The following is a 7,788-nucleotide window of genomic DNA, read 5'->3' on the forward strand; positions in this document are numbered from 1 at the left end:
CAACCTCTTTGTTAGTGTAGTTCTCCCTAACCCTATGTGGTTCTTCATTCCCACTATGACCTCCTTTATTCAACACTGGTTCTATATCGATGTATTGGGTTCTTTCTTATCTTCTCGGATTAGTTGTCTAATCTCCTCCAGATGTTTGAAAAACATTTCCCGAATCATAGTTTGAACTCTTACCATCGTAACTGGTTCAACTGTTGGTATGACTGCTAGCACATGTCCATCCATATGTTGAGGATGAGGTTCAGGCTTTCGGTCTCCGATATCATTTCTCAATCCACTACACATCCTTACCATGTCGTTCTGTGCATCGAAATAGGCATTTTGTGTACCCAGACGAGAATAGATTTTGATAGGGAACATTTTATTTATGTTTAGACGCATAAGTCCTCCTTATCACTTCGAAATGTTACATGTCAATTCTAATACAGTAATGATACGTTTAGAATCCTGAACACATAGGCTTCCTAGTTCTAGGTCGGCAATAGACCTTAACTTTTCCCAAGTAATAACAATGTAGGTAAGAACCTAAGGCATGTTATACATATCATTTAGTACATATTCAACGTATACGACATCCTCCTAAAGTATACTAGTGCATAACATAGCAAATAAGGCATTCAACCTACATCATGCTATATATAATAATTTCTTATTTAGCACTTCATATTATTTTAAGGCTTATACCCTAAAATATGCTAGTGATTGGGTCTATTTAGGTATCTAACCTAAAATATCCTGGACACACACCTTACTATCATTACTTAATCTCTAAGTTTACGTTTGGAAATCCTCAAAATTCCTAGTTCGCTTAAACTAAAGCTCTAATACCAACTATGACATCCCTAAATTTTTACGGCCATTTTAAAACTTTTATTTATGCTTATTTAAAAACATAGTATTTTTTAGTGTGGAAACTTGTCCCCAAAATATTATTTCGATGTGAGATAACATTAATATCGAACATTTCCAAAGAAGAGTTCCACTTTAAAAACATAGTATTCTAGTAGCCTACTGACTCCATAAATCTCTTAGCAGATAATTACATTATCTAACAGTACCTTCGTATTGGTATTCGTGATACAACGAAACTGAGTGGGTCAGGTTGGGAAACCTGGTGAGTACATAAGTAATTAGGCACGACAGTAGGATAATGTATTGGGTAAGCACAACAATGTGATGGTACTTTGGACAAACACGACAAGCACAACAGTACAATAGTACTTTGGTCAAGCACGACAATACCATATTACTTTGCGTAGACACATATTATTATTTCACATGGCGTTCACTAACCTATCACGACCTCTCATTTATCTCACACGACCCTTTACTACCCATTCGTAAATATTTAGTTTTATCCAATCATGTCATACTTTATATATTAAACATAGCAAAACAACACATATAGAACATAAGCAATTAGAATACTTACATCTATGTGTAAGTTTGAAAGTAACTATGCACTCACTTGGTAAAAGTGGATGACTGACGATTTCGGCAGCGCTTTGCTTTGTACTTTCAAAAGACCTATATGCATAAAATATTAAGTCTTAGTCTAGTTTCATAATCATGGCGACTATAATAATTATAGTCTAGATTCCTTAATAATCCTAATGTCTACATGAAGACCTATCTAGTAAGGATCAACCTGGCAAGACAATTGGGAGACAAGATCATTTCAGCATAATACCTTTTCTGAAATCCAATAACCAAACCAACATGACCTTTCTAGACACCTCTCCCGTAAGTAGATCAATCAGTATTTTGACTTGGAATTTTCGATAAATCATATTTATAGGTTCATTAGAACAACTTATGACTATAAATATAAGTTACACTGAAAGAAAGATAGTGTAGCTTAACATACAAAGGTTTTAGCGAAAACCGGGAAATTGTAGTGGTAGGACTCCGACTTGATAGCTCCTAGATATCAGTCTCTCACGGATCGTAGGGCTTCGCCAGCTATTTAAAACTAAGGAAAAACTAGGCAAAAGTTGTAAGGATTTCAAGAGGAAAAAACTGGTGGGTGTGGAGGAATGAATGGGATTATGCTGCTATTTATATGCTGAATTCAGCACCTGCACGCCGTGCAAGGTATGGTGTGCGCCACGCACATCAGCCTTCCTGGCTCCTATGGTTATTTGACACGTGTCTTCGTCCAGAATGGATACCCCTGTAACATCCATAAAACTCATGAAAAATTTAAAATTTTAAAACAAACCATAATTCATCATTGTTTACAAAATAGTTTTCAAAACATGTTTAATATCAGAGTTTGCCCAAAACCACAAAGACCAAACACGAGGAGGTGCACGATCACGCTTCTCCTTTACGCGATCCTATGAGGTACCTGAAACATAATACAAAACTGTAAGCCAAAAGCTTAGTGAGTTCCCCCAAAATACCAATACACAAACAAATAGCACATAAATAATACAACATCCAATGGGTCTATATCTAACATACTGGATTACCCCTGAGCCCACATCATAAGTCTCGCTTACCCTTGTCCCTCAACTTATGTTCGGATTTCTCCCCGGCCTGATCAATCCTCGTATAGAATATCGCAAAGCCCTCGGTACGAGTCTAGCATTCCCTTCCCGGCCCTCAACTCGTATCTAGAATGCTCATGAGCCCTCAGTATGAGTCTGGCATGCCCTCCCTAGCGCTCAACTCATATCTGGTTTGCTCCAGCGTTTGTTGGCTATAGCATGGAGCAGTACAACCTCAACCCAACCCACACAATATGTCAACATATAACAGATAATAACATACACAGATAAACATACAGTATCATAGGTAGTCCTACAGATCTTCCAAACTAGCATATCAAAACTAGCATGCATATCTACTCAATACTCAACATATCAACAAATAACATGTTATCAAACCAATGGGCCGACCTTGGTGCCTTCGAACCAAAAGTATAGTGAGGAAAACTCACCTCACAAACTGGACATAATTTATAAGGCCCGACTCTGAATCTCAACTCTCTACTTAATACCTACATCCACCAAGTGAACAATTCCATCAAAATCCCAAAATACCCAAAATGCCCTCAAAGTGACACTTGGTCAAACGTGGTCAAACTTGGTCAAGCACAAAGTCAACAGGTCAAAGTCAAAACGTCAAACCCACTAAACCAACTGAGTCAACCCAACCGAATCAACTCAACCGAGTTAACTCAACAAGGGCTGACTTAGGCGAGTACACGGGGCGTAACCCAGAGCTACGCTTCGCGTACGCGAAGCCTCACATTGACCAATACACAGGGTGGCTGACCGAGTATGCGGGGCGTACTCCCACCTACGCCGGGCATAACCTCGCAGAGCTCAAATCTTCATTAAGTGCTTAATGGCTTAAGCACTTAAGCCCATATTTCAGATCTACTGTCCAAATGCACCCTAAAGTCATAAAGTCTCCAACTTTATGACTTTGCACGTCCATAAATTCCTTAATACAAGGTCTTAATCCATTAAGACTCTCTTTAAGATGCAGGAGACAATACTAGCCACTAAGACCTCATTTTATGGCTTAGGACCCTTCCTACGGTCTGGAAGGACAACTCAAAACGCCAATAACCAAACATACATAGAATGGGAACTTTAGGACAATAAAAGCAACATAAAATTTCCAAAGATGAGATCTAATAACCAAAACATAAAGCTATAGACTTTATACCTTCTGGAGTTTCACAAAGAGGCAAAGATCCCAGATCCACAAGCTTGCTTCCACTTCAAGGCTTCTTGATGCAACTTCTCCTTCCACTAAAACACCAAGAACACACTTTACGGCTCAAATCACACTATAAAGAGGCTAGGGTTTTGCAAGAACGACTCTACGGCTTTGGAGGCTGAAAAGGTGGGGATAAATGAGCCATAAGGATGTTTAAATACCCCTCAAACCCTAAAACTTAGGGTTTCCTCCAGACATAAGTACGCCCATCGTACATAAGTGTACGCCCAGCATACATAAATGTACGCCCATCGTACGTAAGTGTACGCCGATGGTACTAGGGCGCACCCTAGTATGCTCAGTGTACCCTCATGTACACTTAGCGTACTCCCACCTGTCCAAAAATTTCAAAATTGCCACTAGGGCTTCTCATGGCTACTTCCTTCTATTACAGGGACCAAAATGACATGAATTAAACCATACAGATGAATTTAAAAGTACCTAAATATCGGGGCCTTACAACTCTCCCCCACTTGAATTACACTTCGTCCTCGGAGCCCCTCCAGTGCTGCCACGGTACCTTTACCAAAGGTACTTGCTTGCTACACAAAACCTTTACCTTCCTTTCTAGGATAGCTACCGGCCTCTCAACATAGTTCAGGCGCTCTTCAACCTGAATATCATTCAATGAAACCACCACATCCTTATCCAATATGCACTTCCGCAACTGCAAAACATGGAAAGTGTTGTGAATCTAGCTGAGCTCCTCAGGAAGATCCAATCTGTTAGAAACCTTGCCAACCCTGGCGATCACTCGAAACGGCCCAATATACTGAGGACCCAACTTTCCCCACTTCCTGAAGCGTATCACACCTTTCCAAGGTGATACATTCAGTAATACCATGTCGCCGACTTGAAACTCCAAATCGGAATGGCGTCGGTCGGCATAGCTCTTCTGCCGACTCTTAGCAGTCTGTAATCTCTGCCTGATCTGTTGAATCATCTCTGTGGTCTGAAGGACCACTTCTGTGTGCCCCATAACCTTGTGACCAACCTCGCCCCAGTAAACCGGGGTACGACATCTCCGCCCATAAAAGAGCTCAAAAGGCGGAACACCAATGTTGGAGTTATAATTTTTGTTGTAGGAGAACTCCGCAAGAGGTAGGTAGGAGTCCCAAATCCCACCAAAATCAATAACGCAGGACTTGAACATAGCCTCAAGGGGCTGTATCGTCCGCTCACTCTGGCCATCGGTCTGCGGATGACAAGCAGTGCTGAAGTGCAACCCTGTGCCCAGTTCCTAATGAAACTTCTGCAAAAAACGAGAGGTGAACCGAACATCACGCTTTTGAAACAATGGAGACCGAAACCCCATGGCGAGCAAAAATCTCGCGAATATACACATCGGCCAACTTCTCGGCCGAAGAACTCTCCCGAATTTCCAGAAAGTGGGCACTCTTGGTCAATCAATCCACGATGACCAAATAGCATTAAAACCCTTTGCTGTCTTTGACAACTTGGTGATGAAGTCCATCGAAATCTGCTCCCATTTTCACATGGGAACCTCCAGAGGTTATAGCTTGCCATGCGCCTCTGATGCTCAGCCTTGACCATCCTGCAGGTCATGCATCTCTCCATGTACCATGCTATCTCCCTCTTCATACCCGACTACCAATAGCTCAGTCTCAGATCCCGATACATCTTAGTGGCCCCCCGGATGGATAGGAAAACGAGACTGATGACTTCCAATACAATCTTTCTGACCCCACCAGACATCGGAACCCAAACCCGACCACAATGGGTCAACAACCCACGACCATCCAGAAGAAATCTGGCAATCTCACCCCTGATCCTCTCTTTCTTCCAATTCTTTTCCCGCACACCCTCAACCCGAGCCTCCTAATCAGTCGCAAAAGTAATGAAGCCATTGATATCCTTATACATGATACCCCGTCAGAAGGCCCAACCGGCTTGTGTCTCAAGGCATCCGCTACCACATTCGCTTTATCCATATGGTAAAGGATCTCGCAGTTATAATCCTTGACTACGTCTAGCCACCTGCGCTGCCTCATGTTCAGGTTCGACTGATCCATAATATGCCTCAGACTCTTCCGATGCATGTAGATAGTACAGCAGAACCCATAAAGATAGTGCCTCCAAATCTTGAGAGCAAAAACCACTACCCCAACTCCATATCATGCATGGGATATCGTGGCTCGTGCGGCTTCAGCTTCCACGAATCATATGCTATCACTTGACCTCTCTGCATGAGTACCGCCCCCAAGACAGTGATGGATACATCACAGAATACCACAAAATCCTCAATTTCCCTCTGGGAAGGTCAAGACCGGGGCCTCACAAAGTCTCTATCGAAGGTTCTCAAATATCGATTGTTGCTCAGGACCCCATCGGAAATCCACCCCCTTCCTCATCAGACGAGTGAGGGGTACTGCAATCTTGGAGAAATCCTGAATGAATCTCAGATAGTACCTTGCCAAACCCAAGAAAATCCTGGTATCCGAGGGAGATTTCGGAACCTCCCACTGCATCATGGCCTCGATCTTGGCCGGATCAACCAATATCCCAGCCTGGTTAACGAGGTGTCCAAGGAACTGAACCTCTCGTAACCAAAACTAACACTTCAAGAACTTAGCATAAAGTCGTTCTCGCCTCAAAACCCCCAGAAGCTCACGAAGATGATCCTCATGCTGCTTTTTAGTCTTGGAATACACCAAGATGTCATCAATGAACATGATAACCGAACGATCGAGCATCGGCCTACATACTCGATTCATCAAATCCATGAATATTGAAGGTGCATTGGTGAGCCCAAATGGCATCACCACGAAATCATAATGCCCATAACGAGTCCGGAACGCGGTCTTCTCCACGCCTCCTCTCTCACTCTGACCTAGTGGTACTCGGACCTCAGATCTATCTTGGAGAACCAAGATGCACCCTGCAACTGATTAAAGAGGTCATGAATCCGCGGAAGGGGATAACGGTTCTTCACTGTTAACTTGTTCAATTCCTGGTAATCAATACACATCCGGTGTGAACCATCCTTCTTCTTGACGAACAAAATCGGTGCTCCTCACTGAGATATGCTCGGCCTAATGAACTGCTTGCCTAACAGCTCCTGCATCTGGGATGACAAGTCCTGCATCTCAAGCGATGCCAAGCGGTACGCCGCCTTGGCAATCTGGGCCACACCTGGAACAAGGTCAATCCTGAACTCGACCTGCCTATCGGGAGGCACACAGGTTAATTCCTCCAGAAACACCTCGGCAAACTCCCTGACAACCGGGACCTCTAAAACTGAAACCTAATCCCCAACACGCGTATCCACCACATAAGCCAAGTAATCCACACACCCATGCTGAATATACTATCGAGCCATGGCTGCAGAACAAAACCCTGAACCCATCCTAGTGCCCTCTCCATAGATAACCAGTTCTCCCCCACTTGGGGTTCAAACTACTATGCGCTGGCCCTCATAATCAATCATAGCACCGAAGTGGCTCAGCCAATCCATACCCACAATCACACAAACATCCCTCATGGGGATAGGGATCAAATCGATCGGATAAGGCTCCCTGAAAATCTCCAGAATACAACCCTAATACACTGATGATGAAGAAACTCCGTGTTCGTTGGCGATAGAAAATCGCAAGAGACACTCTAACTCCCCAATGGGCATATCAAACTCTCTACTGAACGATCGAGACACAAAGGACCGATTCGCACCCGAGTCAAACAAAACTAGAGCAGGAAAAGAGTTCACTAGGAACGTACCTAACAGAGGCACATAGATAAGCATAACATAAAAATAATCAACATAATAATGGATAGAAACATACTAGTCACAACATTTGGAGCTGATCTGGCCTCCTCAGCAATGAGCTGGAAAGCGCTACCTCGAGCCCTCGGGGGTTCCACCCTCCCTTGACACCCATCAGTGATCCTAAAAGTAGTCGGCGCTGGAGCCAGTGTCGGCCTAGAAGCAAGCGAGGGACAGTTGGCCTTCACATGGCCAAACTGGTCGTAATGATAACAAATCCTGGAACTGAGTGTCGGGGCATGTTGGCGGCAATCCCTCGCCAT

The sequence above is a fragment of the Lactuca virosa genome, chromosome 3, assembly GCF_052849685.1.
Source record: "Lactuca virosa cultivar CGN04683 chromosome 3, Lactuca_virosa_CGN04683_v6, whole genome shotgun sequence".
Taxonomy (NCBI): domain Eukaryota; kingdom Viridiplantae; phylum Streptophyta; class Magnoliopsida; order Asterales; family Asteraceae; genus Lactuca; species Lactuca virosa.